At 44.4% G+C, this 26,695-nt stretch overlaps 1 long non-coding RNA gene across 1 annotated transcript in view; it reads right to left on the reverse strand.

Moving 5' to 3' along the window:
• Nucleotides 1-23,309: 23,309 nt before the first annotated feature.
• LOC112614139 overlaps nt 23,310-26,695 on the reverse strand; it is a 98,410-nt gene continuing 95,024 nt past the window's right edge. The window contains exon 5 of the long non-coding RNA XR_003117043.1: nt 23,310-23,848. This is a non-coding gene — a long non-coding RNA (uncharacterized LOC112614139). The remainder of the gene's footprint in view (nt 23,849-26,695) is intronic.

Consider the following 26,695-nt stretch of genomic DNA (forward strand, 5'->3'; position numbering starts at 1 on the left):
CTTATGCCTGTAATTCCAGCATTTTGGGAGGCTGAGGCAGGAGGATCCCTTGAGGCAACGAGTTCAAGACCAGCCTGGACAGCATAGCAAAATCTACAAAAAAATACAAAAATTAGCCAGATGTGGTGGCATGTGCTTGTAGTCCCAGCTACTCAGGAGACTGAGGTGGGAGGATCACTTGAGCCCAGGAATTTGAAGCTGTAGTGAGCTATGATCACACCACTGCACTCCAGCCTGGGTGACAGACAAAGTGAGACCCTGTCTCTGAAAAAAATAAAATAAAAATAACTTAAAATAGCTTTGCCATTGACAGCAATAGATATTTAATGGCCAGGAAGTCTTAATACCTACTTTCTCATTACTGATATGAGATGAAATACATTTGCATAACAAAGAGTACCTGTTAATTTTGCCAGATGCCTGGCTAAAGACAAGAAAGAAAAATCCTATATCCTGTGACCTCCATGAGTTTCCTTTAAGTCTGGATCCAGGCTATGTGGGGCCTGATACAGTCCTAGGGGCCCTCCTTAAGAAAAAGAATGTAGAATTAGGACCATTGACTTAGGTATAAAAATGTTTATTCATTTAGAATGAGAAAAGAGATCACAACACATTAGGAAATTGTTAAAAGCCAAGAAATGCCAAAAACTTACAAAATCTAGAATGTAATGCTTTTGTGTTAATACTTTTCTGACTTTTTTGTGATTATCCCTTCATACAATAATTCTGTGATATCTTCTATCAAGAGACTAGAAAAATAAATCAGCATTTTCTTCAACATAGTTGACCAAATTTACCTTTTTATTTTTCATAGTTCAGAAAAATTTATTTTGGCTTTACAACTCATTATTTATAGTGAGATGCCCATTTTTAGGACTGTAGTCAAATATGGAAAAAAACTTCTAAGTGTTTTCTATATATGAGCTAAGACTTAAGGGTATTTCAGGTTCTCTCATGAGGTGATTAATCTTAAACATACACTTTGAAAGGACAGCAGTCACTAACCACTTGTTGTCAATGTCCTTGTTTCTTTATATTGAGTGACTTGGCCTATAGGACATTGGGAGTATCCCTAAATGCCACTACTTAACTAGATTATGAAGTGACTGAATGAAGCAGATGCACACCCACTGAACCCAACAATCCCCAATTCAGCTTCCCATTAGGTATTCCCTAAAGATTCCCATAGCTATTACAAAGCCACATAATACAAGGGGATAATGACAGAGGGGAAGTTGGCATGAAAAGAGAGAGCAGTCTTAATTGATTGCTGTCAAAGAATTTTTCTGGTTGGCCATGGTGGTGCACACCTGTGGTCCCAGCTACTTGTGAAGCTGAGGCAGGAGGATCACTTGAGCCCAGGAGTTGGAGGCTGCAGTGAGCTACGATCACACCAATGTACTCTAGCCTGAGCAACAGAGTGAGATCCTGTCTCCGAGAGAGAGAGAGAGAATCTTTTCAGGTCCTTGAATGGGGATTATGTGAAGGAGGTACCCTGAAATTTACAATCTAAGCTTTCTTAGTTTGTGATAAATCTGCCTCTGGTTTTATCATCATTATCATCATCATTATTATTATTATTACTCCTGCAACATGGGGGCTTTCTGGGGATTCCAACAAGATAATGCATACAGACGTGGAACATAACAGGTTGTCAACTGATTGTATTTATCATCATCATCATCATCACTGTACTTGGCTCTCAACAAGAGATAAGGAAGGAAAGGGTGTCATGGCCAAGAGGCTTTCTGGAGGAGATGACCCTCCTGCTGGGTCTCAGAGGCTCTCCTTTTACTTTTAACACCTGTAGTGCTCAATTCTTTTCAGGTAAGGGCTTGCAGTAACCAATTTCCAGGACACAACAATCTAGACAGAGCAGAGGATATTCAATGGGTTCATATTTGCTGCCATTTTTTCAGTCTGGACTAAAGTAAGAGCATTTGATTATTCAAGTCATTTTAAAATTGATTTTATCATCTTATTGAAACTCTAGGAGTAGCAGAGTTTTAAAAAGGAAGGAAAGAAAGAATGACAAACAACCTCAAATCTCTATTTGTTTGGGATGTTTTAGTTTTGAAAGATGTTGGTAAGGTAATCTACCTGTATCAAATTATTCTATAGAGAAAAGCTTTATGGAGAGACACACAGGCTGGATCTTTCCTCTCCAGAACCAGCTAAAAATAGTTCCCTTCCTTATCTCATGGGAATCTGACCCATCTCAGCCCATTGAATTGGTACCAACAAGTGGTACTGATAGGGGAGAGCCATGCTTCTGTCTTCCCATGGAAAATTACATTTGGTGGAAGAGGTGGGGCAGAGAGTAGGTTCCTGCAGGAGGTGGCACACAAGGCTCCCAGGAAGGTAGGCAGCCTGCCAACTACCTCCTTCAGCAAGCAGAGACACTCTGCCTTCACCCAGACCCTGCCAAGCACAGCCACAGAGGCAATGCCTGCCTTGGCGTGGATGGAGTACTGTGCCATGAGGCCTGTGCATGGCAGTGGTGGCAAGTCTCCTGAGTCCCCAAATCAACAAATCCACCCATCTCCCCAGGCACTACTCCTGTAGTCAGCCCCTTGGGTTAAGGATGGACAGCCCTCCATACGACTAAGATACAAATGTGTAAAGCCCTCCTCCAGCCAGGCACTAGCTCTAGAGCTGAGAGTGAACTACTGGATGGCCCAGCTGGCCAGCATGGCCATGAAAGGAAGGGCTGTTCTAGCACCTTGTTCGGGGCTCCCCACAGTGCTTTGCAGGTCTAGGCTGCCACTGTGATTCTCCAGACCTCTCTTTCCTGGAGCTACCACAGCCGCCACCAAGCTCACACACTTTCCTTCCATTCCGTTGTCCAAATCCCACCTCTCTGCCCATCTACGGCTCCCACAGAGCCTTTCCAGACCCCACCCATAATGGTCACTCTTTCCCCTGACCTCTCATAGCTTTTCATTTATTTTAAGAAGTGAATTGCTTTTTACATTGACTCATAGTTAGGCATGTCTTTATTTCCATTCTACTGGTTGCTGTGTTTCCACCACGCTTATAAATGCTTGCTGAATAAATGAACAGATGACAGTCTGGAATCAGAGAAGAAGGTCCAGGCATAGATCTCTGGAGAGTGTGCCTGAGGAGGCCCAGCAAGGGTGCTGGGGAGCTTGGAGGGTGACTCAGGATGCTGCGTGTTCTGGGGGTACCAAAGGCCTTAGCAGGGAGAAGGAGGGGTTTCATAAGCAAATCCTGACATCCGATAATGCCTGTGGGCAGTCAGGACTTTTTGGGTTGCAAGAGACTAGAGTTAGTTCAAACCAGCTTCAGCAAGAAGGGTATTCTTGGCTTTCTTGGATGGGAAGGATAGTGAAGTGGCTCACAGAATGGAAGGAAGGGTTCCAGGAACCAAACCCAGGATAGGAAGTGAAACCCACTAAGGACCCAGGAGATGCCTCTCCTCTCCTCTCTTCCCTCTCTTTTTCCTTCTCCTCTGTCCCCTCCTAGATCCTTTTTCCCCTCTCCCCTCATCTCTCTCCCTCTCTTCCTTCTCTTTCTCTCTCTCCATCTCATTTTCACTGTCTCTATTTTAATAGCACTCTCTTTTACATCAGAAAAGTTCTCTCCACATGCCAGAGAAAATAGCTCCTAGCAACTCCAGATATAAATCCTTAATGATTTAAAACTAAGAAAAACTAGCTTTCCACCTCCAATCAGAAGATTCCATGGGAGGCCCCCAACTGGCCTGGATTCTGTGCGTCCACCCCTTGGACGAGTCACTGTGTCCAGGGATATGACACCATTCTTGGCCCAACTGTGTGAAGAAGGAGGCCAGGCAACATGATTGACAGCTCCACTAGGGCCACACGGAGGCGTAAAACAAGAATGTCAGAGTCTCGCTATACTAGCAGACAAGGGCTTGGGGATGGGCTCTTGGAAGGGATGATGGGGAGGACTTAGAAGTAACTTCAGGCCAGGGTGATGATATCAAGACCAGGGATGTTTTTCCAGGCAGGAAAAGAGAGGCCCTCTGAAACTTTGGATTTTTGTCTGTTAAGGACACCCTATTTAAAAAGATCTCAACCCAGCAGTTCCTTTGAACTCTACCTCTAGCCTGAGAGCTTAACCTCAAATGGCAACTCCAATTGTTTGGGTTTTGTTTTAGAGACAGGCTCTCACTCTGTCACCCAGGCTGGAGTGCAGTGGCACAAACATGGCTCACTGCAGCCTTGACCTCCTGGGATCAAGCAATCCTCCTGCTTCAGCCTCCCACATAGCTGGGACCACAGGCATGCACCACCACGCCTGGTTAATTTTAAAAAAATTTTTTGTAGAGATGGAGTCTCACTTTGTTGCCCAGGCTGGTCTCGAACTCCTGGGCTCAAGAAATCCTCCCACGTTGGCCTCCCAAAGTGCTGGGATTACAGACGTGAGCCATCACGCCCAGCCTGTAACTCTGCTTCTTGTGACAATCAGCCTTCTGTCAATGCGTCTCAGAGCCTTGCTGCGACGCATAAGAACCTCCAACCTTTCTCACCTATCAAGCCACACTGGATTAGGACTCAAGCACCTGATTTTGAGCCGTGGCTCACTTTCTCATTTATAAACTGAATTGTGGATAATATCTGTAGTCCCTTCTCTTAGAAGTTGTTGTGAAGATCACGTAATGGAATGTGTGAAAAGGGCACACAGCAAACTATAAAGTACCACACAAATTTAAGAACTTGCTATTTCAAAGTCATTCACCTCACCTCGCACTTGAGGCTCTATATCACTCTCATTAAACTTTCTTTCATTTGCCTCTTCTGCCTGAATAAAAATAAAATTATGCTTTCTAATTATTTTTTAATTAATTATGGTCCTTTGTAAAAGTGATACACACACATAGTTTTCAAAGGCACTTAGTTCGACAAATGCATGATTAAAACAGTAGCCTTCTGGTCACCTATAGAAATCCCAGATATTTAGCCAGGTGTGGTGTTGCACACCCATACTCCCAGCTACTCTGGGAGGCTGAGGCGGGAGGATCACTAGAGCCCGGACATTGGAGGCTGCAGTGAGGTGTCTATGATAGTGCCACTGTACACCAGCCTGGGCAACAGACAAGATCCTGTCTCAAAAACAAACAGAAAATCAAAAAACAGATATGCTCATCTCACATCACATTGATGCAAACATCTTAAAATAGCATTCATGCTCATCATTACTTCAAAATTACAGTCATTCTGTCCTTCTTGTTATTTAATGTGCTCATTAAAAAGCACATACATTGCTATATCCCTATTTTGTTTTCTGACATTTTGACAACTCTATTTCAATGTGATCAGTTTCCTTTGTACTCCTATGTGTTTTATGCGCTTTAAAATATTATTCTGTCTTCATTCCTCTCTTCCTCCTTCTCCCCAATTTTCTATAAACCTTAAACTGCTCTAAAAATAAAGTCTATTAATAAAATAATTTTTTTTCACTTTTTAAAACAACATTATTCTAAGAAGAGATCCATAGGCCTCATCTGATTGTGGGTCCACAGCATAAAAAAAAATACTTCGTATCCTTGTTTCAGTTCAATGTCAGGTGCTAGACCTCCTGGTTTAATCCTCTCATTGTGAAATCATATTCTGTATTTTTGTGCTTTTGTTCTACTTTCTGCATAATTTCCTCAGTTTGATCTTCTGACCCCATCCATGACTATTTTATTGCTGCTGCATTCCCTTTGATAATATCCTGGTCTTATTCCATAGCTGTTCTATCTTCTCATCTTGCTTAGGCCATCAAGTCTGGGGTGTGATTTATTCCTGCTGATCTCAGACTGTCTGTTTGCATGTGGAAAAGGTACTATAAGGTGATTGGGAGTTCTGTATCTAAGTGCAGGGCTTGCTGGCTGCTTGCTTCCCTGGGGGGTTATTGATCCGTCACTAGGCATTTCATTGTGGGATCTCCACATGGCAGAATCTGTGGATCTTTCCTCTTGGGGAAGTCCATGTCTTCAGGGAGAAATCTCCTAATTCCCTGCTTGGAGGGACTGGGGATGTACAAGTCAACATCTGGGAATCACCCAGCAGGAGAGACTTGGACCTTATCCCTTGTTTTTCATTTAGCTCAGTGCTGTTCACAACTGTTCCTGGCTATTCCCTCAATCTAACTCTCTCTCATTCAATTATCCAGGGATTAAATCTCCTATTTCCTGCTGGAGCAAGGGAGAAATAGTTGGGGGTTGTTTGGACTGGGGAAGGAGATCCCCTGAGACAGATCTTCGACCCATCTGCCTGTGTTCCTCCCGACCCTCTCCTGGCTTTGATCATTGGTTGGAACCTTCAATTCCTGAGCCCTTCCGAGGTTCTTGGATGCGAGCTGGCCTGCTGCCTCTCAGCTTTCCCCTCTGCCAAGACAGCACTCAGCCTTCCACTTTTCACATTCCCAAGGTCTGCTGATCTTTCTTGTCCGATATCTTTTTCTCTCCATTTTTCTTCATTCTTGTAAGCTTATACCTTTTCTTTGCCATCATGTTAGTGGGGTTTGGGGTAGGAGCTGAGACTACAGAGCATACTCAGCCTGTCACATTTATCAGCATGTCTTCTAGCCTTCCAGTTTCTCACTTTAGCCCAAAGAATAATAAAAGGCGCCATCAGTCTTTTATTGATACTTGTAGGGACTTTTATATCCAACTTGACGTTGGTGCAACGTGATTTGACAGCAAGAAAAGAGTGCTCTTGAATCTTGGCTGCCAGCCACGGGACCCGAAATGTCAGCACCCATCCCTAACAATAATTAACCTGCAACTACAGGAGATGAACTAAAATATGATAAAGAAAGCAGAGCGCCAGGCGCGGTGGCTCTCTCCTGTAATCCCAGCACTTTGGGAGGCCAAGGTGGGCAGATCACGAGGTCAAGAGATGGAGACCATCCTGGCCAACATGGTGAAACCTTGTCTCTACTAAAAATACAAAAATTAGCCAGGCATGGTGGCGGGCACCTGTAATCCCAGCTACTTGGGAGCCTGAGGCAGGAGAATCGCTTGAACCTGGGAGGCAAAGGTTGCACACTCCCGCCTGGTGACAGAGCGAGACTCCGTCTAAAAAAAAAAAAGAAAGAAAGAAAAGAGAAGTATCCAGCATCCAAAATGGTGATCTTCAGATGGAGTTGGAAATGTCCACCTCCTCCAGACAGATGACCAGGCTAAGGGAACAGAAAGGTATGAGTCCCCTTCTCTGCCCCTCAGTCTCCACCCAATGCTGGGATTTAAGAGATGAAAGATGGACTGAACGAAGCAAGGTGAGGGAGACTGAGCCCAGACACAGTTCCTGTTAAGAGAGAAGAAAACAATATTTCTAATTTGCCAGGACTCTAATTGGATAGGATTTCTATATATAGGCATGATTATATTTTCTGGGGTCTGATGAAAAATCAGAGGTGAGGTTTGGGTTCAAGAGCACTTTTATAAATAATAGCCTAAGGTCCAAGATTGAAAAATGAAAATGTCCTGGCTATAGCTCCCTACTCTACTGATGAGAAAGTCTAGCACTGGCCAAATCTAATCTGAGCCACAGGCCTACCACTACACGACTGGAGCAAAATTCAGCAGAACTGGCCACACTGTTGTGGAGAATGGCCAGGTTAATTACTTGGCCACACGCTAGTGCATCAGGACCATTCTGAGAATGCTTTGCCCTAAAACAGAGACCCAAGTGGAAAGAATCACGGGAGGTCAGTGAACATCATGGACAGAGCAGTGACCAGAGGTGGAAATTCCCATGGGGGTGATATGGTTGGGATGTGTGTCCCCTCCAAATCTCATTTGAAATGTGACCCCCAGTCTTGCAGGTGGGGCCTAGTAGGAGGTGTTTAGGTCTTGGGGGCGAATCCTTCATGAATGACTTAGTGCCCTTCCCAGTGGTAATGAGTGAGTTCTCACTCTATTAGTTCACACAAGAGCTGGTCGTTTAAAAGAGCCTGGCATCTCTCTTGCCGTGTGATGGCACCTGTTCCCCATTTCCCTTCCATAATGATTGAAAGCTTCCTGAGGCCCTCACCAGAAGCAGACACCAGCACAATGCTTCTTGTACAGCCTGCAGAATCATGAGCCAAATAAACTTTTTTCTCACTCAGCCTCAGGTATTCTTCCTTTATAGCAATGCAAAATGGACCAATTCAGAGGGCAAAGTGTCTCAACTGAGAGATCAATTATAGGCTAAATTATTATAAAATTCCCTGCCTCCAAGAAATTCACTCCAAACACAAATTACACAAATAGTTGGCTACTACTCATTGATGTGATTTGAAAGCAGAAGAAGGAGAAAAAACGTGGGTATTACATTTCTCTTTTCTATATTTAGGTTTCTTTATCAAACTTCCACCCAAAATATAGGAAGAAGTTCCCACAGGACCAGAGCTGCCATGTAAAGATGTGTACCTTGTGCCCTGGAGAGCTCCAGAGCGTCCTCAGGTTGCAGGCTGTGGCCATATATGGAACGCCCCAGGGTTTTCCCACTTTCAGATGCTATGGTCACACAACACCAGATAAAGCTTTCACAGCGAACAACCAGGCCACACACAAACGACAGACTGAGGCTCCACCCTCTGGGTCTCCGATTAACCACCATTCTAGATCAAGTTATTTTTGCCAGAAGTAGGAACTAAGTACTGTGGATTCTGCAGGGTCTCTCCTAGCAGGCATGTTTCTACTTTTTGTCAAGGTCTACAACTTCCGCGGCCCTCTCTGGGGACAGCCCAGTCAGATTCTGGATGCTTCCTTCCTCATCTAACTGGATACATTCTCTTTTTTTTTTTTTTTTGAGACAGAGTCTCACTCTGTCACCCAGGTTAGAGTACAGTAGCGGGATCTCGGCTCACTGCAACCTCCGCTTCTCAGGTTCAAGCGATCCTCCCACCTTAGCCTCCTAAGTAGCTGGGATTACAGGCGCATGCCACCATGCCAGGCAAATTTTTTTTGTATTTTTGTAGAGATTGGGTTTCACTATATTGCCCATCCTGGTCTCAAACTCCAGAGCTCAAGTGATCTGCCCACCTTGGCCTCCCAAAGTGCTAGGATTACAGGTGTGAGCCACTGCATCCAGCCTAGGATACATTCTAACCACCACCACAACCCAAAGGGCACGGTTCCCTCCTTAGTACCACTTCCATAAGAGAGCAGCTGACCATACTTGGCCTCTGAAGATACTGGAGAAGAACCTGGAGTCTCCTCAGAGTTCCTCCCTACCTATCCCATTGTGTGAGGTTAGCCACCACTTCTGGCTCCATAGTTTAATACATGGACTAATCTTGTTCCTCCTGGTATCTGTCCAGACCTTATCACCAAAACCATAGGGAACTTGTCCTCGAAGAAGAACACCCCGTTCTTCATACAATAACAGACCATCCACATGGCTTCCCAAACCTCTCCCTTGAGCACAGAGGGGCTTTAGGAACACTGAATGCTCACAGTCCCAGTAGGCTTCATGCAGACATGATATAATGGCCATGTAAATACACATTTACAGTGACAGTCATTATACAGCAGAGCCAAGCCTTAAAGTCACTAAAACGGAATATTCGGATCAAAGTCTTTCAGATTCCAACCTCTCCTTTTTTTGGTTGTAATCTCTCTCCCGCCATGCTACCTGTGGTATTCCATTTTCTTTCCCCCATCTTTGTTTTTGTGAAGATAAAACCAGTTTGAAATGAGGACTTGAAGTCACCTATCGCTCTGCTAGAAGTTGAAATCTCCTGTTTTTTTCCCTCTCTATGTACAAATATATACTTGTCTTTTATGATCAAAGGTAATGGTGATGCTTCACCAAAAGACAAGTGAGAGTGAAGGTAATAATAATCTATTCACGATCACAGTGAGTCTTTGTACTATTTTGGTCAGGACAGCCTTACCCAATGTCTGAGTACCTCTCTCAGGTAGCTAAAAGTGCTGAAATCTGCCTAGCCCTGTCCCTGAAATCTGCTCCTCACTGCCATACAGTGGAGTACTTCAAAATAATTAATAATAATAATACACAGTTCATTTATTTCAGCATGTGCTGTGTGCAAGCACTGCTCTCAGTTGTTCCGGTGTATTATGTCATTTAATCCTCCTGAAATCCCTCCGAAGTAGGTGTTACTAATAATGCCCATTTTACAGATGGAGAAACCAAAACACAAGAGATTGAGTCACTTGCCTCAGGTTACACAGCTGGTAAGGATTTGGACCTAAACAGTCTAGCTCCAGAGCACATAGGCGGAGCTCCAACACTCTGCCACACCGTGAGACCGTATGAATAGCTACAGCTCTGCTAAACTGGAGGAAAGCAACGAACAGTTCTTCACAGTTTATCCACAGATATCTCTTTAAAGAGGTATGGTGTGTTCTTCCATTTAGGCTGCTATAATAAAATACAGACTGGGTGGTTTAAAACACAACAGAATTTTTTTTAACCGCAGTTCTGGAGGCTGGGGAGCCCGGATAAAGGTGCTGGCAGAGTTGATGTCTCGTAAGAGCCCACTTCCTGGTTGATAGATGGTATCCTTTCACTTTGTCCTCATTTGGCAGAAGCGGCAAGGGAGCTATCTCAGGCCTCTTTTATAAATGCACTAATTTCCCTCATGAAGGCTCTACCTTCATATCCTCATCACCTCCCAAAGACCCTACTTCCAAATACCATTACATTGGGACTTGGGTTTTAACATAAAAATTTTGGAAGGTCACAGGCATTCAGTCCATAGCATTCCACCCCTGACTCCCAAAATTCATGTCCTTCTCACACACAAAACACATTCATTCTATCCCAGTAGGCCCAAAAGTTTTAATTCATTCCAGCATCAACTCAAAAGTCCAAAGTCCAACATCTCATCTAAATGTCATCTAAATCAGATATGAGACCCAAAGTGTGATTCATCTGAAGGTAAATTCCCCTCCAGCTATAAACTGTTAAACCAAAGAAATTATATGCTTCCAAAATGCACTGGTGGGACAGACATAGGATAGACAGTTCCATAGCAAAAGAGAGAAATAGGAAGGAGGGTAGGAGTAACAGGTTCCGAGCAAGTCAAAACAGTGGCGCAAATTCCATTACACATTAACACTCAAGAATAATCCTATCTGGCTTGATTCTCTGTTCTCCAGGCCCTCTAGGGTGGGGGTCTCACCCCTGGGACCCATTGGGGTTATGTTCCTGCCCCCAAAGTTCTTCCAGACAAGGGTTGGACCCCCAAGGTTCTGGGCAGCCCCACCCCCAGGGTGGCTCTGTGCATGGGCCCTACCCCCGTAGTGGTTCTCTGCCTGGGCCTTGTGGCTCCCTAGGGCTGGGGTCCCAAGCCAGAGGCTCCGCTTAGCACATCCACACCATACTGGAGCCTGTCAGAGTCACATCTGGGGTGGCCAAGGAGCATGGCACCAGAGTGTGGGGAGTGGAGCCCATGATGTGAGGCAGTGCCAGGTAGGGTGTGCCAAGGTCCAGCAGGTACTGGTGGCTTCCACTTTGAAACTGTTCTGCCCCTGGTACCCTTACACTCTGGGCCTGTGATAGGAAGTGGTAGTGGGGGGGTAGCAGCTGATGATTTTTGCATTGCTTTTGGGCTCATTCTTCCATTGTCTTGAACAATAGCTCGTGGATTCTGTTGAGATGGCTGATCCATACTAATCTCATCAAATGGTCATTTGTCCACACTCTTAGGGAGTTCTTGTCTGACTACACGTTTTCATTTTAAACAATATAGATAGGCTGAGAATTTTCCAAATCTTCAAGTTCTGATTTCCTTTTTATTAATTATTCCATTTTAAAACCATTTTTTACGTCTTGCATTTTACTATAAGCAGTCAAGAGAAGCCAGGCCATGCTTTTGACACTTTGCTTAGGAATTTCTTCAGCCAAATATTCTATGTCATTGCTCACAAGTTCTACCTTCCACAAAACGCTAGGACACAAATACAATTCGGCCAAGCTCTTTGCCACTTTATAACAAGAATGGTCTTTTCTCCATTATCCAATAATGGAGAAACATCTTATTGATGTTCCTCATTTCCATCTGAGGTCTCATTAGAATGGTCCTTACTGTCTCTATTTCTACCGATACTATGTATAGGGTTACTTACATATTCTCCAGGAAGACTGAGATATTCCCTAAGGCTCTCCTTTTTCTTTTCTAAGCCTTCACCAGAATTTCCCTTAATGGTCCATTCATGGCAATGTAATCTTTTTGTAGGATGCGTCTTAAAACTCTTCCAGCCTGTACCCATTATCCAGTTCCAGATCCAACTCCACAATCTTAGGTATTGGTTACATAAGCACCTCACTCCCAGTACCAATTTCTGTCATAGTATGTTTGGGCAGCCATAACAAAATATCATAAACCGGGTGGCTTATAAATAACACAAACTTATTTCTCACAGTTTTTTCTCACAGAGACTGCAAAATCCAAGATCAAGGGGCCAGAAGATTTGGTGGCTGGTGAGGGCCCACTTCCTGGTTCATAGACAGCATCTTCTCACTGCATCCTTACATGGTGGAAGGAAGAAGGGAGCTCTCTCAAGCCTCTTTCCTATGGGTACTAACCTCATTCATGAGGGCTCTGACCTCATGACCTAATCACCTTCCAAAGGCCTGACCTCCAAATACCATCATACTGGGCATTAGGACTTCACATAGAAATTCTGGAGGGACACAAACATTCAATCTACAGGATAGGGTCTCAGAAAAAAAGTTCCGAACCTCACTGGGTTCCCCCTGCCACCGGCCATGGTGGCACTCTGCTGCTCGCCATGTTAGCACACCTTCAGATGATTCTCAAGTGAAATGTCCCTCTGGGATGTCCCAGTTTTCTCTGTGTAGTGCCCCCTCCACACCCTTCACTCCCACCTACTGATCTGTGAAACTTGGTTTGCTCATTGGATATCATGTTTCCAGGCAGCCCTGCAAGTTTTGACAATCCATTGCCACTCTCTTCTCTCCATTCCACAATCTTCACATTCTCAACCAGTCCACATGTTCCTATGCTAGTTGCCCTTTCCAAAGTTAACATTTCCAAATGGCAAGATAAGTTCGGAGTTATTTAAAAAAAAATACATGCACTTGAAACATACCATGAAAATGGTGGGCTTTCTTTCTCTCTTTCTTTTTCTCTTTCTTCTTTATTTTTTCTTTCTTTCTTTCTTTCTTTCCTTCTTTTTCTTTCTTTCTTTCCTTCTTTTTCTTTCTTTCCTTCTTCTTAAATATCATCCTTATCCTCCCTACAGATGCAGTGAGCTCAAGCAGCCTCCTATTTATTGGTTTTCCCAGGGAAGCCAATTTCAGTTCAGTTCCCACTGTTTCATAACACAAGAGCTCAACTTACACACTTCCAAGCAGAGGGATGGGTGCTCAGTTTTGTTTTCTTCTTCCCCCAAGAAAATGCCTCAATCTCAGTTTCAGGCTTAAACAGACTTAACAGCCATGAGCTTTATAAGCTCTGGCATGCCATAAATAGTCCTTTTCATCAAAATCTGCAAATCACAATTCTACTGTAAAAACCAGAGCTACTCAGATAGCTGCCCACAGCACTGAGCATGGTGCCTTGCATTTAGTGGCTTTTAATAAAGATTTGTTGATGGACTGATTGATCCAGGTCTTTCATATCAGGTGTAGCCTGAGTTTCTTAGATATTTTTCAGGGAATATAAAGTAAGATTTTTTATTTTTTATTTTTATGTTTTTGAGATGGAGTCTCCCTCCTGTTACCCAGGCTGGAGTGCAATGGCAAAATCTCCGCTCACTGCAACCTCAGCCTCCCGGGTTCAAGTGATTCTCCTGTCTCAGCCTCCTGAGTAGCTGGGACTACAGGCATGCACCACCATGCCCAGCTAATTTTTGTATTTTTAGTAGAGACGGGGTTTCACCATGTTGGCCAGGATGGTTTCAATCTCTTGACATCGTGATCCGACCGCCTCAGCCTCCCAAAGTCCTGGGATTATAGGAATGAGCCACCGTGCCCGGCCTAAAGTAAGATTTTAAACCAATTCTTTATGCACCAGCCTCTCAGTTCTCATAATCCTTGAGCCCAGAATCTTAGAACCTATTTATAATGCATGAGTTTCAAAGCCCCTATGGGGACCAGAGGGCAAAAGCAAAGGAAAGGCAAACTAGTAAAAGCTTCTACACTCTCTGGACCATGTCACAGTGATAAGTGGGGTCCTCATAACTCCCTGGAGGAACTAAGAAAGACTGAGGGGCCCTCTGGATCTTAAGAAAAAGGCAAACCAGGAATTTCATTATGACAGTTGAAAGTTTTGGAGTCAAAAATCCTGATGTGACCATGTACCAGCCCTGTGGCCTTATGCAGGTTACTTAGCTTCTCTGGGTCTGTGGTTTATGCACCCAAATCAAGTTGTAGAATATCTGTCAGGATGAAAGGCGGAAACATGTTAAGCCCTTCAGACAGTACCTGGCATGTAGAAAGCATCAAGAGTGTTTTAGGCCGGGCACGGTGGCTCACACCTGCAATCCCAGCACTTTAGGAGGCTGAGGCGGGTGGATTGCTTGAGCTTAGGAGTTCGACACCAGCCCGGGCAACAAGGTGAAACCTCATCTTTACTAAAACACAAAATAAATTAGCCAGGTGTGGTGGCATGTGCCTGTAGTCCCAGCTACTCGGAATGCTGAGGCAGGAGAATTGCTTGAACCTGGGAAGCGGCGTGAGCTGAGATCGCGTCACTGCACTCCAGCCTGGGTGACGGAGTGAGACTCGGTCTCAAAAAAAACAAAAAAGGGCCGGGCGCAGTGGCTCAAGCCTGTAATCCCAGCACTTTGGGAGGCCGAGACGGGCGGATCACAAGGTCAGGAGATCGAGACCATCCTGGCTAATAACACGGTGAAACCCCGTCTCTACTAAAAAAATACAAAAAACTAGCCGGGCAAGGTGGCGGGCGCCTGGGAGGCGGAGCTTGTAGTGAGCTAAGATCCAGCCACTGCACTCCAGCCTGGGCGACAGAGCGAGACTCCGTCTCAAAAAAAAAAAAAAAAAAAAAAAATTGTGTTTTAAACAATTAGCGTAGCAATATAGTGAGGGAAAGTGTACTGTACTTTTAACTTTATGAAAATTGGGAGTCCATGCATACCAATTACAGTAACTCAGCTAACCAGAATATTCAATTAATCAGAACACCCTACTCTCCCAACATGCCACGTAGATTGGAGCTCACAGTACAAATGAAAGCGTTGAACGGTGAAGAAACAAAGTGGGGATCTGTAATTCATGGATTTAAACAGGATTATAAAACACCGGCAGTGCTAAAATAAAATCATATGATAAATTTTTTAAACGAAATTATGACTTTGGGAACCGGTATCCCATAGGAGCTATTCCAAAATTGCAAGAGGGAGAAGAGGAAGCTGAATTACTACATGCTTATTTTAGTCATCAGACTTTAGTAAGAAAAACGATGGGAGAGGGGCAAACAAATACAACTAAAAAAGTAATTAAGGCCTTGGAAACAGCTGTTGATAAAAACACAGGTAAGGGGATTTTTAGAAAAATTATGTGTAATAAATCTGCAGGTGGAATGAAATGGGTCCCCAGGCAGTGAAGAAACTTGTTCAAAAAAAAAAAAAAAAAAAAGCTTGCTGAATCATGAACAAATCACAAAAGTAATAGTAATAACAGGAAATTTTGCATTAAGTGTTATAGGGAGCTTGGGAGAGGGAGGCGTTTCGGGCAGCTCAGTTGCTTCTAGGTAAAGAGGCACAGCGAGATGACAAAGATAGTAGTGCAAGGCGTGTCCCCTACTCGACCCCCCTCAGTGGCTGGCCATCATATTTAGAGGATGGATTATGGTCAGAATCAGAATGACCAAGACTATAAGGAGAATCAAGGCCGGGCACGGTGGCTCACGCCTGTAAACCTAGCACTTTGGGAGGCCAAGGCCGGCAAATCATTTGAGGTCAGGAGTTTGAGAACAGCCAGGCCAACATGGTGAAACCCCATCTCTACTAAAAATACAGAAATTGGCCAGGTGTGGTGGCAGGCACCTGTAATCCCAGCTACTTAGGAGGTTGAGGCAGGAGAATTGCTTGAACCCGGGAGGCGTAGGTTGCAGTGAGCCAGGATCATGCCACTGCATTCCAGCCCGGGCGACAGGGCAAGGTTCTGTCTAAAAAAAAAAAAAAAGAAAAGAAAAGAAATCAAGTCTGCAAGTGTTCTTTATGCTCTTCTTATGTCCAAGGCAACAAGCCAAGTGGGAGATATAAAGATGATCAAGACTGGCTCTGGATCTCAGGAAACATTGGGACCATAAAGACAACAGCTATAAACACAATAACCCAAGGAAAAGGCCATCAATACTGGGACAGAATTTGCCCTAAGAGTATCAAGAAAGGCTTCCTGTGGGAGGCAGCATTTGAGCTGACCTTGAAGGGATAGAAAAAAAGAATAGGAAAAGTGTTTCAGGCAGGAAAATGGCATTCATCCATCCAAGTATCCATCTGATTAACAAATAGTTATTGGGCACTCACTTGCCATTAGACACTGTGCTAGTAGCTGACAAGAGACTTTCCAGTAAAAAGAGATTAAAGTCCCGGCCCTTGAGGAGCTACACGGGAGGCAGATGTTAACCAAAGCGTCAAACCTTCAGATGTAACTTGCATGTAGCCAATGCCATAAGGGGCACTCTGAGGTTCTGTCCAAGGCTCTAACAGCGACATCTAGCCCAGTAGAAAATTCAAAGTGGGCCCTTGCTGAGGATAGCAGAATGAGATCCGAAGGGTGAGTCAAAAACATCCATGCAGAAAGAGGAGACCGCAGCATTCCCGACATGGGCAGCAACATGCTTTAAGACGAGAAAGAAGCGTAAGAGTAAGAGTCTGAAATAGGCCCAGAGGCTGGAATGTGGCAAGTGGGAAATAGTGCATGAGAAACAGGGCCACAGAGGCAGGTGGGGTCTTGAGGGTCTTGGTGAGAAGCCACCATCATTTATTCTAAGAACAATGGATAGTATTGGAAATATTTTTATTGGTGTCCTTGTGTGGTGAGAAGATAGGAGGTGGCAAGGTGAGAGTTTTATCTTGGAAAGATGATCTAACTGAAGTGTGGAGACTAGATGAGGGCCAGAGTGGACGAACCTGTCTGGCAGGAGATAGGGTGGAGGTCAGGACTGGGAGGGCAGCAGGAGTAATGGGGAGAAATGATGCCAAGAGATATTTGGGGTAGGTCAACCAGACTGGAAGGTAGATTTGGGGACTTTGGTAAGGAAAAGGGAAGAGTTAATGATACTCCTGGCACTCAGGACCACACAGATGGTGGTGCCAATCCCTAGGTAAGGAAAGGAGCTATTATGGTAGACAGAGATGCACTGTGTGAAGACACATGTGTGAAAATCTGGCTAATATTGTGTCTCCCCCAGTAGACTACAAGTTCCTTTAAGGCAGGAACGGAGACCCTGTTTCTTTTTGCTCAAAATTGTGACCTCGGCAAGTAATACAATGTCTGACAAACAGCAAGTGCTCCGTAACTGCTTGTTAATTGATAGGATGTTGGATGAACGATTCTGGTTTTGGACATGTATAGTCTGAGGTGTTTTAAGGCATCCACAAGGAGATGTGAGGTAAAAAGCTAGATATATGAGCTGCAGCTCAGGGGAGAAGTCAGGATGGGAGGTACAGATGCGTGATGGGCCAAGGTCAGCAGAAAGAGGGAAAAGCTCAACAGGCTCTGGAATCAGCCTTGAGGAATTCTAGCATGTCAGGTCCAGGAGTAGAGCGAAAGAGCATAAAGAAGAAAGAGAAACAGCAGCCCAAGTCAGAGGGAGTGTTTCAGCAAGGATAGAGTGGTCAACGGTGTCAATTGCAAGTAAGATGAGAACTGAAGAATGTCCTTTGGGCTTAGCAACACTGAGGTCATCAGTGACCTTTGTGGGAGCTGTTTTTTGTGGAGCGATGGGGTGGAAGCCAGACTGGAGGCGGTGAGGAGTGGGAGGTGATGAAACGCTGACAGGGAGTAGACGCAAACCTTAGGAGGAGAGGTAGGGCAGATGTTGAGCAAAGGCAGGAGTATGCCGGGCACATTTGAGCAGTAAGAACAGGCTAGTGTGGCTAGAACAGAGAGTTCCTTGTGCATTTTTTCCTGCCCCAACATCCCCTGATGGACAGACACTCCAGGTCATTAATGGAGATCAGAGTATGAGGAGGAGTTGATTTCACTGAAGTGATGAGCTTGAGTTTTAGAGATGTTCATTTTGCAGGGGGCTTGTGCAGCAGACAAGGGTAAAGAGATGTCTGCAGGGTAGCTGGAAATACAGGTCTGGGGTGGCATCTGCAAACTACAGCCACCAGCCAAATACAGCCTGCCACCTGTTTTTGTACGGCCAGCCCACCAGCTAAGAATGGCTTTTACATTTTTAAATGGTTGGAAAAATCAAAAGAAAAATAATACTTGGTGACATGTAAATCGTACATGAAATTTGAATTTCAGTGTCCATAAATAAAGTTTTATTGGAACACAGCCACACTCATTCATTTCCATATTGTCTATGGCTGCTTCTGCACTACTACAGCAGTTGAAGAGTTGGGACAGAGACCATTGGCCTGCACAGCCTAAAATATTTACTATCTGGCTCTGCACAGTAAAAGTTTGCCAATCCTTGGTCTAGGGCATAGAAGAGCAACCAGAGCAACTCCTGTCAGTCTACATTTCAGAAAAGAATTAAGTTAAAAAGACCAGACCACGCTGCGCATTAAGGAACACAGGTGGCTGGCCATTTGTGGGGTGTGAAGGAGGTGGCAACGGCCTGATCCTTCTGGGTCTGTGATGGACATCTGCTATCCCTCAACGTGTCCCCCTCTTGCTGATGTAATGAGCAGGTCCCCCACAATGCTCGGCGTAAAGGGTACATCTTCACAGAAACATTTCCCTCCCTTAAGTGAGCTCTTTGCTGTCTTAAACAAAGCTTCTTTCCCTTCTCCTTATGGCACTTGTCACCATGGTAATTAAATAATTATTTGTAGAATTCTTGGTTTAATGCCTGTCTCGCCCACTGGACTGAGAAGCACTATGGTAATGACTTAAGACAGCAGGCTCTAAAAACGGGCTGCTTGATTTCATCCTGGCTCTGGTTACACTGGCTGGGTAACTGTGACTTACTTACCCTCTCCTGGTCTCGGTTTCCTCATTGGTAAAATGTAGACAGTGAGATTCTGTACCTTTCGGGGTTGTGAGGATTAAATGAGATAATAGAGGCAAAGTGCTCAGGGTGGTGCCTGTGATAGCCTAAGTGCTCAGTAAGGGTGTTACCATCAGTAGCCATTCGGATGCGGGGAGCATGGGAGAGGAGTGGGAGAAAACAAGGATGAAACCTGCATTTCATGGCAGCTGGCAGATGGTGATGCCATTTCCCGAGTCAAGGAACATGAGAAGAGGAGTGGGCTTGGGGGACTTGCCACGTCCAAGGTGCCTGGAGACACCCAAGTGGCAATGCAAGGTAGACAGGTGGGAACGGAGCTCAGAGGGTTGTTGGGTGCAGTAGAGGATCGTAGATGTGTGAAGATGGCTTGAAATCGCTGAGGGGGAAACAAAAGATTGTTGGGCTGTGTTTTTGGTGTAGGTAAAAATGCTCTAGCATTTGTCGTAAGTACTCTGTCCATACCTCAATGAACATAAGCTATTATGATGTTATGTTCCTTGGGAACTGGGACTAGCTTGTCCTGTTGACTGCTAGATCCCCAGTACTAGTACTTCAGGCACAGCAGCTAGCATATAACAGATGTTCAACAAATATTTATCAAATAATAAGTAAAGGAATGAAGGAAAAGAGACACACTACATACTAAGTTGATAACCAGGTTGGAGGTTACTGCAAATGTGTGACCTACCCTGGACCATCATCAGCAATCCTCACACATGACGACAGCTTCCTACTTCAAACACCTGTGTCTTACTGCCTAAGGAATTCCCTGGTGACAGGAGCAGGCTGACCCATGCCTGGGGCAACCTGGAAGTGCTAGGGAGTTAACATCTCAGAAGGAGCAAATCTCACCCACTAAGGGATGGCCCTTGGTGGAAAATAGCCAGCACTCTCAGCCCTCAGCTGGACATTCTGTGAGCTGTGCTCTTGCCAAGGAAATGGCTCACATGTGTCCCCAGTGGATCCATGATCACCACACAGCAGCCAGAATTCAGGATCACAGGAGGGTGAAAGCTATGGTCAACTAGTCAAAGGGATTCCTAAACATCTGAATCACAGGTCCTCAAAACAAGATGAAAATGAGGAAATCAGCATTTGGGGCTTCTGCTAGGACCACAGTCATCTGACCCTTCGTGTCTGGACCCCACAGCTTCCTGGAAGCAGGCTGGCAGCTGACCAAGCACTGATGAAGGTGTGGGGCAGCTCTATAACGAAAGACCTGGTCACCATGGACAAATGACATCAGAGTCAGTCTCCTTATCTGGCCAAAAGGAGGTAATTACCTATCTGCTTGCCTCAGAGGTCAAAAGAGCAAACTATCCCAAGAACAGAAAACCAAACACCGCATGTTCTCACTCATAGGTGGGAATTGAATAATGAGATCACTTCGACACAGGAAGGGGAACATCACACACCAGGGCCTATTGTGGGGAGCGGGGTGGAGGGAGGGATAGCATTAGGAAATATGCATAACGTAAATGACGAGTTAATGGGTGCAGCACACCAACATGGCACATGTATACATATGTAACAAACCTGCACGTTGTGCACATGTACCCTAGAACTTAAAGTATAATAATAAATAAATAAATAAATAATTTAAAAAACAGAGAGTAGAAGAGACAGTGCTTTTTAAGGTCAGAGATCTGAAGACACAGTGGGGAAGATGTTACCAAAGCATCCCTGGGTTCAATTTCCCCAAAAGCCTGCCAGTGGACAAATCCAAGTTGCTTCCTGGGTTTGCCACTTGCCCTGGCTCACCTGTCCCACCTGAGAAGTACTGAGGAAGTGGAGACTGCACAGGTACCACTGTTACCCCCTGCCCCCACCAAGAATCTTCTTTCTTGTGTAGTTTTAGGAGTGAAGGGAACAAAACCGTACAAGGAAGGAGCCAATAAATGTGCACATATCCTGCATCAGCACTTGGCCCTTTTCACATTCCTCTTTTGACCTTCCTAACGGCACTAAGAAGTAAAACGACCCCGCTTCAGGTGAGGAATCTGGGGTCCGAGGAGATTAAATAACTTGTTCAAGATCACACAGATAATAAGTGGCAGAGTGGGGATTTGAAAACAGGAATTTCTGTGTGGCTCCCAAGCCCATGGGCTTTCTACTGTAGCACATCCAGTTCTGCCTGCATCTGGAAAATCCTCTCCAGTGATGTCATAAAATGTTACTGGGCCTTAAAGGTCCTTCCCAGAAGGCTCCAGCCAGTATATTAAGAACATATGAATTTCCTTTTTTTTTTTTTGAGACGGAGTTTTGCTCTCGTTGCCCAGGCTGGAGGGCAATGGTGTGATCTCGGCTCACTGCAACCTCCGCCTCCCTGGTTCAAGTGATTTGCCTGCCTCAGCCTCCTGAGTAGCTGGGATTACAGGTATTTGCCACCATGCCCAGCTACTTTTGTATTTTTAGTAGAGACAGGGTTTCTCCATGTTTGCCAGGCTGGTTTCCAACTCCTGACCTCAGGTGATCTGCCTGCCTCAGATTTCCAAGTGCTGGGATTACAGGTGTAAGCCACAGTGCCCGGCCAGAACATATGAATTTTCTCTATCAGTTAAATACAAATAGTCTAACCCAGCTCTTGTGATTCCTTCTTTGATTCAACCCAACTTCTCCCTACCCTAACTCTGAACATACTCTCACTGTTTCTAGGGGGCAACTGAGAAGCCCGGACATTCAGATCATTCAGACCACAGGGAGGTAAAACCAGGGTGAGGAGAGGAAAATGAAACTTGCAAAGATGCAGAGAGAAAAGGATGCAGCCATGGAAACCACAAGGGGAGGCATGGCCTGTTTGGTTCCTTTCCTAATCACACAGAAATATATGTGTGCCAACATTATCTTTCACTGAAGACACCACAAATTGTCAGTGCCTGGTACATTATAGGCATTCAAATTATGTAATGAATGAACCAACATGCTCATCCCTCCTTCCTTCTCTCTGTTCGACTTTTGAGCTATGAAGTCTTCCTGGGTTTGGTAATCATCTCCCACATCCTTTGCCCCTATCTTTCTATATCCAATGTATTTCACTCCTGTTAGCATATTGGCCCAGCTGACCCTGGGCTTTCTGTTGGATTGCTGAGCCATTCATGACCTGTAGTTAGAATAAATTCAGAGACCAGTTACTCCTGAGGACAGACAACCACATGGCAGTGACTGGAGTCACCATACACTTGGCCCTATGTGCACCGGTTATGATGGTTTCTAGACACAGTGATTAAGTCTTTGGCCTTGGAGTTGACAGAGAAGACCTTATAGGTGTGACAGTCTATTTCCAAAGGAAGAGGTCCAGTCTCTCTAGGGCTTTGATTCTTCAAAAAAAAAAAAAAAAAAATCCTGTCCCAATGTCATGTTCTGTCCTAGAATATCAGCAGAACATCAGAGGTGGGCAGACCCATGAGATTTCTCTAATTCTGTTTTGTGCTCAGTGCATAGTTTAAAAAAGGACAAATAGAGAAGTTTGTAAAGTGGCTCCTAGAATTCTGCTTCTGACCATGATGAAATCACTAGTATCAACTGGTTCTGCTATTACAAATGTTTATGATGCTAAACAAAATGTATGAAACAACTATTAATGCTTTCAGATATTGTCAACACACATCACAGGCTTGTTATGCTTGTGAAAATATAAACAATTGAGGTGAGACCCTGGATTTCTGCCTATAACCCAGAACAGAGGAGGAACCCAATCAGATAGGAACCTTCCTGAGATGAAGAGACAAGGATCAAAGTTAAGGGAGGTTGAGGTGGCTGGAATGTGAGGGACACAGTACCAAAGAAGAAGCAGCTACAAGGAGAAAGAGCTCCAGACATCCTCGTTGGGTGCCCTAGAGTATTTGTCTAAACATTAAGCTGCATATTTGTAGGATAGGGCTCCAAAAGATCACACAGAGAACAATTATCAGAAAAAGAACAATTCCCAGTGAGCTGTAAACTGAACAACTATGAGAATTTACACGTGGTCCAGGGCGTGGTGGCCCACGTCTGTAATCCCAGTGACTCTAGAGGCTGAGGTGGGAAAATCAATAACAACATTCACAATGTTCTGCATGAAAAAATCAGGAAAATGTAAGCTCTAACAGAAAAATCAATCTTTGCAAGCAGATCAGAAATGACAGAGATGTCGGAATTGGCAGATAAGGAATCTAAAACAGCTATAATAGTTTCAAGGAGCTAAAGGAAAACATGAACCAAATGAGAAGAGAAATGGAAACTACTTTTAAAAATCCAAATAGAACTTCTAGAGCTCAAAATACAGCATCTGCAATAAAAATATTAACTGGATAGGACTAAGATCAGATTAGATAATGCAGAATAAAATATCAGTGAACTTGAAGACAAGACAGTAAAAACTATTCAGTCTGCCACACATAGCGGGAAGAAGGCTGAATAAACAAAGAAAGACTAAGAGGACATGACTGTATCAGTCACGGTTCTGCAGAGGGACAGAACCAATGGGATATATATATATGAATTTATTAGGGAGAACTGACTCACATGATTACAAAGGCAACGTCGCATGGTATGCTGTCTGTAGGCTGGAGAATGAGAAAACCTAGTTGCGTGGCTCAGTCCAAGTCTAAAAGCTTCAAAATTCGGAAAGCCAACAGTGCAGTCTGCAGCCTGAAGCTCTGGGTCTGAGAACCCCAGGGGAGCCACTGGTGCAAGTCCCAGAGTCCAAAGGCTAAAGAACCTGGAATCTGATGCCCAAGGGCAGAAGAAAAGGCATCCCACTCTGGAAGAGAGAGAGAGGAGCTAGGTTAGCTCTTCATCTAACTTACTTGTGCTTTCAGGGCCTGCTCAGTCCAATCACGTATATACCACTTCCATTCGATAATGGAATGCTGCTGTGCATGCCTGACTTTGTGGCTAGATGGGTCAGATAACACTTACTCCATGATGGGCAGCTCAGGTCATAAGGAAACTTGGTGGCCCATGATCAAGCATTCAGTTTCTATTATATTAAGGCCCAGTAGCAGACCGACTAGGTTTTCTGTGTCTCAAAAAGAGAGTAGTAGGCCAAGCGCGGTGGCTCATGCCTGTAATCCCAGCACTTTGGGAGGCCCAGGCAGGCAGATCACCTGGGGTCGGGAGTTCAAGACCAGCCTGACCAACATGGAGAAACTCCATCTCTACTAAAAATACAAAATTAGCTGGGCATGGTGGCAAATGCCTGTAATTCCAGCTACTCAGGAGGCTGAGGCAGGGGAATCGTTTGAACCCAAGAGACGGAGGTTGTGGTGAGCGGTGAGCTGACATTGTGCCACTGCACTCCAGCCTGGGCAACAAGAGAGAAACTCCATCTCAAAAAAAAAAAAAAAAAAAAAAAAAAAAAAAAAGGTAGTCATCTGCAGATGCAAGCAGGACCTTGTGATTCAAACCCTCAAGGCCTCCTTTGTGATTCACCTATAGGGACCTGCCAGTGCTCCAGACAGCATCCCTATCTGCCACTGACACCTGAAGCACCATGGAATCTGCTGGATCATGTGGCCCAAGAACCAGAGCAGCTTGTGCAGCAGCCTGGATCTGTTGCAGAGCCTTCCCCCGTTCTGGGCCCCACTTAAAACTAGTAGCTTTTCAGTCACCTCATCAAGGGACCAGAGCAGCACATCCAAATGAGGAATGTGTTGCCTCCACAATCCAAATAGGCCCACTAGGTGTTGTGACTATTTCCTGGTTGTAGGGGGGACCAGATACAACTTATCCTTCACCTTAGAAGGGATATCCTGACAGCCCCACATCACTATACCCCCAGAACTTCACTGAAGTAGAAGACACCTGAATTTTATTTGGATTTATTTCCCACCCTCTGATATGCAAATATTTTACCAATAAGTCCACAGTGGTTGCTACTTCTCATTCACTAGGTCCAGTCAGCTTAATGTCATCAATGTAATGGACCAATGTGATAGCTTGTGGAAGGTAAAAGCAATCAAGATCCGTGGGAGCTAGATTATGACATACAGCTGGAGAGTTGACATACCCATGAGGTAGGACAGTGAAGGTGTATTACTAACCTTGTCAGCTGAAGGCAAACTGCTTCTGGTGGGCCTTATGGACAGGTATGGAGAAAAAGCCATATGCTAGATCAATAGTTGCATACCAGGTACCAGGATATGTGTTAATTTGCTTAAGTAAGGAAGCTACATCTGGTACAGCAGCTGCAATTGAAATCACCACTTTATTAAGCTTACAATAATCCACTGTCATTCTCCAAGATCCATCTGTCTTCTGCACAGGCCAAATAGGACACTTGAATGGGGATGTGATGAGAGTCACCACCCCTGCATCTTTCAAGTCCTTGATGGTGGCACTAATATCTGTAAACTCTCCAAGGATGTGATATTGTTTTTGATTTACTATTTTCCTAGGTAGAGGCAGCTCTAATGGCTTCCATTTGGCTTTTCCCACCATAATATCCTTCACTCCCACAGGTTGGGGGACCAATGTGGAAATTCTGCCAGCCATGTCTATTCCAATTATGCCTATTCTAATTATGCATTCTAGAACTGGGGAAATACCTACAGGATAGGTCCAGGGACCTACTGGACCCACTGTAAATTGGAACTGAGCTAAAACTCCATTGATTAACCTAGCCCACATAATCCCCTACTCTAACTGGAGGGCCACAATGACGTTTTGTGTCTCATTTAAAAAATTCCGGCCGGGCGCGGTGGCTCAAGCCTGTAATCCCAGCACTTCGGGAGGCCGAGACGGGTGGATCACGAGGTCAGGAGATCGAGACCATCCTGGCTAACACGGTGAAACCCCGTCTCTACTAAAAAATACAAAAAACTAGCCGGGTGAGGTGGCGGGCGCCTGTATTCCCAGCTACTTGGGAGGCTGAGGCAGGAGAATGGCTTGAACCCGGGAGGCGGAGCTTGCACTGAGCTGAGATCCAGCCACTGCACTCCAGCCTGGGCGACAGAGCAAGACTCCGTCTCAAAAAACAAACAAAAAAAATCCTTTAAGTGATCATTGTCTAAAGCAAAGATAATAACAATGTATTGTGAGATTTATAACATATGTAGAAATTAAATATGTAACAATAATAGCACACAGCATGGCAGGAGAAATGGAAGTATACTGTTTTAAGGGTCTAATATGTAAAGTAGCATAGTTTTTGGAGATATACTTTGGTAGTTAAAGACACATATTGCAATCCCTAGAATAAACACACACAGAAAAAGAAGAAATAAAATGAAATAATAGTAATATAAACAATAAAATGAAAAATAGTAAAATAAAATGGAATACAAAAAACATTCAATTATTATCATTCAAGAAAAGACAGGAAAAGAACAAAAAATAAATGAAACAAATAGCAAGTTAGTAGACTTAAAGCCAACCATTTCAATAATTGCATTACAGGTAAGTGGACTAAATGAAGAAATTATAATGCAGAAATTGTCAAACTGGACAAAAAAGTAAGACCCGGCTATATAACTCAAGAAATTAACATTGTATATACAAACATAGTTTAAAGGTAAAAGTATAGGGAAATGATACACCATGCACACACTATAGCTGGAAGAGCTATATTCTTATCAAGATAGACTTCAAGGCAAGGAATATCATCAGA

This window comes from Theropithecus gelada, chromosome 20 (assembly GCF_003255815.1).
Source record: "Theropithecus gelada isolate Dixy chromosome 20, Tgel_1.0, whole genome shotgun sequence".
NCBI lineage: Eukaryota > Metazoa > Chordata > Mammalia > Primates > Cercopithecidae > Theropithecus > Theropithecus gelada.